Genomic DNA, 10,211 nt, shown 5'->3' with positions numbered 1-10,211 from the left:
TCCCACCCCCTTCCTGCAAACATGACATCCCCCCATCACACACCCATCATGTGCAAAGAAAACCAAAAGTACACATCAACACATATAAGTATTTAGAATTTATTTTATCATGACAATAGAGACACTGGTAGGCTTGCACATTGCTTTAACATTGTAAATAAAGCATTGCCCAACTGACTGCTATCTTTGTCTCTCTCTCTCTCTTTCTTTCTCTCTGAATATATATGTGTGTGTGTGTAGAGTGGTCTTTTGTGTTAAATGTGAAAAAATATAGATTTGTGGGTATTTTAAAAAATGTATTTGGGATGCTGCTGCAGCAGTCCGGCTGGCACGTCCCCAGGTACCAAGTGGCCGAGTCCCAGAAGCTCCGAAGAGTGAGTAGCCCTGAGCTGAGTGCCAGGGCAGCATTTTTTATGGATGGGGCCAGGACAGAGAAGCTTTTTATACTGCTGGAAACAGCACAGGTGCTGGCCCTAGGCTCTCACTCCCCCTGGCTGCAGATCTGGGAGAAGCCAGGCAGAGTTATTTTGCCCCAAGTGACACAATTTGCTCCACAACAAAGTGCATGTCCAAGCATGTGCACTGAAGCAAAAAAAAAAAAAAAACCCGAATCAAATTTGCATTTCTTTTTTTGGTTCTGCAAGCGCATGTGCTTGCATGTGTGGACACGCCCTGAGAGGCTAAGTCTCCTTGTCATTGCAAGAAATGATGTCAAAACAGACAACAGAAGGTGTTTGCTAGAGGAGTTTAAGCTGAACATGAAATTTAATCAATCAATAATGAACTGAATTACCTGACTTAAGTACCTTATTATATTATGCTTAAGCATCCCTGTGACCTTTTCATATCCAATTTTCATATCCAAAAGGAATTAAACACATCAATCATGTGATAACCTTTTATAAAATGAGTTCACTTGCTATATACAGCTGGTTTAGTTAATTTTGGGATCCATGAACCACTAAACTTAAATTATTGAGTGTTTGCTGTAGAAGTTGTGTGGATTCTTTGTCTGCTTAGGACACATCCTGGGTTAAGATAGGACATTTCTGAGTGCATGTCTAGATAGATAGATAGTTTTTTAATAGAATGTTACTACTTTTCTTAAAAAGATTCTGTACTTCTGATCAGATTCTGTCCTGTTAAGAACCATTTCTTGAAGAAAAAAAATGGTACACAGAGCTGATATTTTGTGTAAATGTTTATAACCTTTCAATCTGAAGTTATATTGTTCAGCTTGTCTGAAGAAGTATTCTGTGTAACTGAGCTCAATATGCTTATTTTTACAGACTGACTTACACAAAACCCTCTATTATGAATGCATCATATTTGTTCTTCTTTCTTTGCTATTTATTTCAATATGGTAGTTAATTATTTATAAATACCCAACCTCAAGGTTTGTGCCTAAATTTTTTAATGAAGAAATAGGAGGGAAATGTTTGTTCATTTTGATGAAAGGTGGAAAACGTTAAACATCCTCTTAGGGCCTGACCTAACCTAATACTTAACTGAGAGCTTAATTGTGATGCTTGCTATAGGAATGAAACTCTAGAAAATGTTAAGCAAGGATATTTTAAAAAAATAACAATTTTTCCTCAACATTGTTTTTCCATCTTTGAATTCTAAATGAACTTATTATAAATAACAGCTTAGTAAAGCATGGAAAAGTGTGTTTAGTCATAGTCCTAAGTTGTTCAGTAATATATAGCCCCTTATTCTGGTTTTCCCCTGGATGCTTATTCCAGTATAGCTTGCTTTAGCTTAATTGCTCTTTCCTTTTGGTGATGGGGAGGCAGAGGGAGGGGGGGGGGCTGTTACAGAAAGTAGGAAGGGAGGGCAATAGTCTACTATTACACTTTAAGGAGGGAAAATGTGAATACCTACTGAAGATTGCAGTGAAAGGTCACTGGATGAAGATACCAAATACAGTCCATGGAAAATATTCACACATGCACGGGCACACCTTCCTAGTGAACACCTACATGAATAGAATCCTTAGCTATTACAGATGTCAGTAGCCTGTCCCTTAAAAGGAAAGAGGTGTTTTAAGTGCATTACAGTGCTCTGGGATATCTATGTGTCATTCAAGCATTTCCTCATGGGCTGTAAGTCTGAGAGTGATTTCCCTTTGGACCATTTCAGGAGTTACAATTTACTGGTTGTTTTTAATGTTGACATTTGGATTTAAACTATTTATAGACAGGATGTACAGACAATGGTTCATCCCTCAGGATATCCCATTCACAAATAACCACCTGCAAAAGCCTGAATCCAAAAGATTTTAACAGTTTAACACTTTATTTTTTAAAACCTTTGAAGAAGTCATGGTTTCCTTTATAGCAGAAACTAAGCAATGGCCTTCTGTTTGTTTTATTACATAGATGAGGTTATACTGCTGATCTGTAATGTGAAAAAAAAAGTATATTGTTTTTTGAATTGCAGGTGTTTCTTAATAATAAGAGGAATAAATAATACTGCTTTAAAACATTTTTTCTTATGCAGATCCCATTTTTTGACTAAGTTAGATAGATGGCATTAGCCACTCTTCACAAAGAGAAAAGATGAGGCACAGATTAGTAAAATCACTTCTCCAAAGTGTAAGAAGGCCACCATGTGTAGGGAGTTCATGCTTAATGACTGGTGAAAAGGTATATCTCAAAACAAAGAAATACATTTAAAGTAAATATTTAAATGGATATTTTAGAGGAACACTCTCCATGTAGCAGTCTTTTTATTATGCATATTCTAGTCTCTTGTTTACAGCTATGCTTGTATAAATGAAGAAATCTCCTCCCAGCTTTTCAATATCTGACACTAAAATTATATTGTCTAGGGCAAGTATTTCTTTGATATAGGACCTTTGGATTTAATCCATTAGTACTGCACTATGACAAATAGTTCTGGTGTACAAGTAGAAAAAATCCTAGAAATGCTCAAGAAATGGTGCTCCTGCAAAATCTTATTGATGGTAATCATATTACAATCCTTTTTTTTTTCTTTAAGGTTCTGATTTGGAAAGTTACTTGATCATGTCTCATCCGTACGCACATGAATATCTAAATGTACTTTGGCTCAGTTAGGCACATGCTAAAATACTTTACTGAAACATGGTATAATAAATTAATCACTCTTATGATGGCACATACATGATGTGATGCTGCTGAAGTAGACAGCTTTTGGAGGGGATGTAAATCTGGACCCCATGGCAATAATTTGAATTAAAGAACCATTTCAAATTTTTGTAAGGCTCCTAAACCTGATAAAAATAGTTTCATTTTCTCTGTAGTTTCACTAGAATATATGAATATTCTACATTTCCTATCTGAACGGTTGGTTAGTAAAGCTGTGTCCTGTGTATGTATCTAGTTCATTTTATACATGGAGGCTAGGTACAGATATTAAAAAAACCTAAGGTGGAATTGATCTAAATTATGTGGTTTTCTATAAGTAGCATCGTTTAGATAGATAGCAAATAATCCTTTTCATTTCAGTGGAATTCATAACATGCATTTGGACCATACTTAAGGTAATTCTAGATCCTTTTTTTTTAAAAAAAAGACAATTGGAGATTAGTATTTTGAAAATAATAATAACTTTGTTATGGATAACAGACTTGTTTAGTGCACAAATATCTGGTTTGCTACAAAACAATTACACTCTTTCAATATGTCACATCTGCATACTCTTGTTTCATGATGTCTCATGAAAACGGCTTTTTGAGGAAAAAAAGTTTCATTTAGTGATTTGTTGGCGATGCTGCTATACAGTATATGGCACACATGACTTCTCTGAGAGTAATATCCCAAATAATAATGAAGGAGCATACTGAGTGTTTATACTTTCATTGGAAATTACAGTAATGATCATTTAAGAACAGACATTTTTGTGGGATTTTAATATGTCAGTGTCTACAATACATAATAATTTAGATGACAAAAATATTTTGGGATTACAAAATGTTATAATGTTTCCTATCTACATGCATTTCAAATCTCATGCATGTAGGTGGGTCAGGATATAGGAAAGAAATGGAAATGGCTTTTTAAAGACATCTACTCAGTGAACTAAAGAAGCAACTTATCTAAATAAGTAAATGTGATACACTCCTTTGACTGGGACTAACATTTGGATCATTAAAGGGACTTTCAATGAAAAGGCATATATATGAACATGTATGCTTAAAAGTGAGGCATGGCATTTCAGTTTAAATGGATACCTTATTTTATTTAGCTATGCTAAGCAATTGATTCTACGGTTTTCTGTTTTCATGTTGTACTTTCTTTAAACTATGAGCAACAGAAAGATATCTGGATATTCAGTAGTAGCAAATACCCTTTCCATAGTCACAAGTTTAGGGGTGTTGTTATTGTTTCCCATCTGTGGGTTGTTTGTCTTTTTATTGCAAGCTGAGCATTTTGGATAGGGTGGGATGTAAGTCTAACAAATGCATAAACAAATTAAAATCTAGATATTGTCAAACAGTGATTAAATAGCAGCTTCACCTTGTTACTAAGCAAGCCCAGCCTGACAAATGCCATAAGTTCTAAGCCCAGCATGTAGTAGTAAGTGGAAGAAGGAATTAACAACTAAAGCTGAAGCAAGCAAAAGCTGTATTATTTACAGCTGAACATAGTTGACAGGCAAGACTGTCAATGATTTGGTGCAAAGCTTACACTTATGACAGAAAAACGATTCAATAAAATAAGAAACCAAATAAGACCCCTGTCTTTATATTGTCTCAGCCTTTTGAGGTTGTATTGTACTGAGGATGGTACAAAAAACCTGGGAATATACTTCCTGTGAGACGGATGCTGTCAATCAAGTGCATGCTGCTGATAATGAAAGGGAGAAATTGCTGCTCGGAAATGACTTGTTATTGAAGTTCTGTCCACTCCTCAACTTAATCCATAAAGCCGTTTGAACTTGGGTAAAGGGACATATTCCATGTAGCATCCTGATAAGAGAAAGCACATAACACGTTTTTCTACTTTCTATCATGAGAAGATCAGTAGCTCTGATCCTCTTCTTGGCATTATAATGCCATTATAAGTGCTGTTTCCCCAGATACAATGTTTAAGGTATGATCATTTAACTCTTAGCGCTCTTTGTAGTTAGCAGCTTAAATCTTTGTCTCATGGAGCTCTCATCTGTAGGAAGGAAAATGTAAATAGTTTCAGTTTCACCTTCACTTCAATTGAAATTAATTCAATTTCTGGGATGAAGCAGCAATTATCATTTTGAACAACAGAATCATATATGTCCAAAAAATATTATACTATTACTACTACTAATAATATAAAAAGAAATTAATACAGTAGTGTGGTGGATAAAGAAGGAGCTATTTCATAATTTTATGCTACCAACTATCAAATTGCTTCTTTAGTTATCTATTTCATTGTAGAATTTATTCAGTGAAACCAGATTCATTAAGGGGCCACGTGTGTCAGGGGCCCTAACAGGCAATCTAGCCTGGGCTAATTGTCTAGGCAGCCACACCTGCCTTGGGTCTCTAACTGATGAGCTCTACTGCAGCTAATTAACTACCTGACTTCCTGTTGGCTGCTGGGAGTGAGCCTACCAGCTGAGGCAGTAGACTTCAGGCCAGCCAACAGTTCTGACTTCGGTGTGCTCTGGCAAGCTTCCTGGTTACTGTGCTTGCTGACTTTCCTGGTTCCTGATTCCAGTTTTCCTATGCTTCTGGATTCTGCCTTTAGATTGTCCTTTGGATTTGCGGGCTTGGCTCCCAAACCATGAATCAGCCCCTGCCCTCTGCTTTTCCTCAGTAGCCTAATCACTAGGAAAGACTGCATATGACCCTTATACAAGGTGCTGCAGGTGACAAAATGTACTAGCCTAGATTTGTTTGAAGTAGTGAACTAACTGGAAAAATGTTGAGGGTAGGAAATGCTTTCAGTTAATCTAGGCTATTTCCAATGGCTCTAGAATTCCTTTTCATTGAGCAATTTATCTGAGTGTAAGCATTGTTATATCAAAATAGATCAGAGGACACTATCTCTGATCAGTAGTAAAAACTTAGTGCAGTCAGCTCCCTGTGATACCAGCCTCATTAAAGTACGGTGTTTCATTTAACCCTAGATAGTCCTTTTAAAAGATTTTCTTTTGTTAATGAGTCCCATGCGGATAGTAATTAGTTTCTGTTCTAAATAGAGAGTGATCCTATAGTATAGTACTGAAGATGTGATGACAACTAATGTTGAGTGCTTTGGAGGAATGTGTAATCAACTACACCTACATCTGCTATACTGTACTGAACTATGGGTGAAAGGGCAGGATTGTTTCTATTTATCATGAGAGAACAACAAGTAGTTTCTCTTTTAGGGTCTGATCTGATCTTTCCATTGATGTCAGTGGAAAGACTTGCATTGTCTTCAATCAGCTCAGGATTAAGCCCTGACTTCACGAAAATCTTCTTGTTTTGTTTTTTTCTCCCCCTCCCCCCCGCACCCCTCCCTCCATGTTAACAGAGACTTGAATACTAAAAATAAAAGCCTGGTTCATAATGTGTGCGTGTGTGTGCGCGCGTGCATGTGTGCCTGTGTGTGTGAATAAACGTACCAAGGTCAGACTAGTTTTAACTCAGGAGTGACTAAAGATTTGTTTTTGAAGATGCTGAGATCAACTTAAAAGTTCTACTTTGTAGACAGATGCATTCTAGTCTGACAAATGTCACACTTGTCAAGCAACATTAAGTTCAAAGAGCACTAAACTAAATCTGAAGTAAACAAAGTATTGTGAAAATTGTAGCTAGTCCCAAAAGTCTGCTAAATTTTAACACAAGTAATCATCCAATAATATTACAAGAGTATTATCTAGCAGCCATGATTTTTCCTACTGAAGGCACATCAGTCACTTTAGAGAATGTGAGCAGAACTACTGCATTGTGACTGAGCAGAATTACCACACATTAACTACAATGAGTAACACATTGTGAACAGCTGAAATAACTCATGAATAACACGTAGTTTGAAAGTTTCTTATTCAAAATACTTAGCAAGTACTTACAGATAACAGACTGTTGTCATTGGCAGTCCCTCAATATGAGGATGACATCCTTCCAGTAAATAAAGAAGCTATTGCTGAGTGTATAGATGAATGAAGAGGTAAATCTGAGCTCCACATACTGGAAGGCAGATATAGCAAGAAGTTCTGGAAGGAAGGTGTAGATCCTGATGATGTTGGATTAGAGTTTTTTTCCCCTCTGTGTTTCTTGCCATCTGCCTCCAGAGTGAGGGAGGCTTTCTCTAAATAAAATAATCAATATGCTGTTGTACACCATAGTGCCTTCAGGATCATTCAGTACTTGAGTCTCCCAGGCATTGATGCTAATATTTAATTTTTTTCCAGATTGGCCTTCAAAGTCCCCTTGAATCTCTTTCCCACCTCTAGAACAGTGAATTAAGAGTAAAGGACCTGCTTGGGGAACTGGTTGTTAGGCAACCTTATGACAGGATCATCAGGATCTTCCCTACCACCTTTCTGTTGATTGATCAAAGGCCTTAGTTAGATCAAAGAAGACAATGTAAAAATCTTTGTATTGCTTGAGGTACTTCTCCTGCAACTGTTTACCAACAAAGGTAATAACTATTGTACCTCTGAGTGGTCTGAAACCACACTGGGACTTGAGTAGAATCTCATCAAGGAAAGCATATTTATTGAGGAGGATGCAGGTAAGGATTTTCCCAACAATAGACTGCAGTATAATACCATACTTGAAAGCTGATCTGTCTCCTTTCTTGCATATAGTAACAACTCCTACATCTCTCAAGTCACTAGGACTCTGTTCACGTTTCCAGATTTTCATTATGCTGTGTTGTTAGTGAAAGATACTTCCCCACCCCTAATCCTTCCTTATAAATTTCAGCTGGTATTCCACCAGAACTATGGGGTTTTTTGTTTTTTATCTGCTAATGGCTTTCAAAGACTCTAGATAAGTTGCAAAGTAGTCCTTAATGGGATGCTGTGGAATGGTTTTAGTGGCATTGTCTTTGACATTAGAGACTTGGTTCAGGAGCTCTTGAAAATGCTTCCAATACTCTCTGGGTTCATCTACAGATGCATTTGATTCAAGATCAATTTACTTGTGAGTAAATGCTTCCAGGGAGGCATCTACATATGCAGGGATGTGGGAGCAGATTGAAAAGGAAGCCCTGCTCTCTGATCACTGGTCAGCCACTTCCTTGGCCAGCAGCAGCATGCATCAGCCTCTGCTTCCCAGTGCCATGACTGCTCCAGGCCCTGCCCCTGGCAGCAACACTCAGTGCTGTGGGCTCCTACTGGCTACTATGCTGACCCTACTGGCCTGCCATACTAACCCTGATGGCCTGCTGTGCTAACTGGGCCCTACCAGTTCCTCCATGTGCAGCAACCACCTGCCTGGCTACACCGTGCCATCCCAGCATCCCATCCTGGTGCCTGGACCCCCACAGAGATGCTGATGATGGGCTGGTAGGTGCTACCACTGGGACCACCCTTGCCATCCTGGGCCTCCAGCCCTGTTGCTTCTGAGAACTCTGGGCTAGCCAGGACTGATGGCTGCATGTTATCTGCCAGACCTGGCACTATGAGCAGAGGCTGGAGGCATTCAGGATGATTCGGGCCATCTTCCTGGACCTCCCTGAAGCAACACCATCTGCATCTGGAGTGGCAGGAAACCATCATGCAGCCACCCCTTCCCACAGACACCTGGATGGCCCTCACCCTTCTCAAGCTAGCAAAGGGTGGCAGGAATGTCCATGTGAGCCATCACTTGCATATGGTCAAGGCCACAGCTGAGGAGGCTGTCTGGAGGTAGGTGGCACCCTGTAGAACATGCTGGGGCGTATGGTGCTCTGGGTGCATGACTCCCTGGTGGTGGTGGCAGAGTTCCAGGCACTGGTATTCCCCCAGTGCATTAGGGCCCTGGATGGGGCCTACAACCCCATCACCTGCCTGCCCCATGGTGACTACCCTTACTGCAATCTTACTGCAGAGGGGCTCTTACTTGGTGCTCCAGGCCTTCATTGACCACTGCAGTACCTTCACCAATGTGAGTGCTGGTTGTGCACGCAGTGCCCATGTTAGAGGTACTAGACTTCCAGTTGGGCACTGTGTTGGTCCCACCCTTCCTCATGGGAGAACCCACCTATCCACATGACTTATGTGATCCTACACGGGCTATATGAGCCCCTGCCAGGTCTACTTTGACCAGTGCCTGGGCCAGACCTAAGCCCTGGTGGAGTGTGCCTTAGGCTGCATCAAGGAATACTAGTGCACCCTCACCACCCACCTCAAGGATGCCAAGGGCAACAACTCTGGGTCATAATTGCAATCTGTGTATTGCATAACATCTGTGAAGCTTGGGGGAAGTTTTATGAGGCCTGGTTAGAGGTGGCATGATGGGCAGGAGATTCATTGCAGAGGGAGCACCACTGTTGCCCTGTGGGGTCAGGCCAACTCTCAGGATCTCAATATTGCGCTGTTAGACAGGAGGGTGTGACACAATTGTACATATACAAACACACAAATCAATTAGGTGCATACACACACACACTCAGGCACATACACATCCAAACCAGGCTAGGCACATGCATACCTATCACCAATTCAAGCATATGCACTATACCCCCAAAAGTTAGACAAACATCAATTGTCGATACCCGCACATTCAGTACATATACACAGATCACTAATTTGTATATCATGCACACAATGACACATATATAGATAAATACACATGTACCCACTCACCAGTTCACACACATACAACCCAACTACACATACACACAGGTAGGTTCTTAACTTGGATGGTACAGTATATATGTATGTGCTTGGGGTACCTGGGATACTTGGGGGAAGTTTAAGGTGAGAGAGAGAGAGTTAAAGTGTAGGGAGTGAAAGTTGCCAGAACCAGGATTAGGACTGGTGGACTAGAGAGCAGCTGGCTGAGGAACTGAGGCTTGGGTTTATTTAACATAAAGTGGCCCCAGGGTTATACAAGGTCACTGGTGCAAGGGAAAGGAAAAAAAAAAAAGCTGGTGGTAAAGAGGAGACAGCCAGGAAAGAAAAAGAGACAGAAACCTGGGAGGTTGGGGCTGGAAACTGAGGCAGACAGCTGAGCAAAATCCGAGCGGTCGCAAAGCTTTCTCTCATGCGTGGATGACCTCTACCTGACTCAAGAAGTCTATGGGCCAACGAGAGGCAAAGCGCTGCTC

General features: G+C 39.9%; 1 long non-coding RNA gene across 1 annotated transcript in view; it reads left to right on the top strand.

Annotated features, from left to right (window-relative positions):
- LOC109316128 overlaps positions 1-10,211 on the top strand; it is a 17,704-nt gene that overhangs the window by 6,292 nt on the left and 1,201 nt on the right. The gene's annotated exons all lie outside the window — the stretch shown is intronic.

This window comes from Crocodylus porosus, unplaced genomic scaffold, assembly GCF_001723895.1.
Source record: "Crocodylus porosus isolate Cpor-Errol unplaced genomic scaffold, CroPor_comp1, whole genome shotgun sequence".
In the NCBI taxonomy this organism is placed as follows: Eukaryota; Metazoa; Chordata; order Crocodylia; family Crocodylidae; genus Crocodylus; species Crocodylus porosus.
The sequence above is the reverse complement of the archived record's forward strand: the minus strand, read 5'-3'. Positions and strand labels throughout refer to the sequence as shown.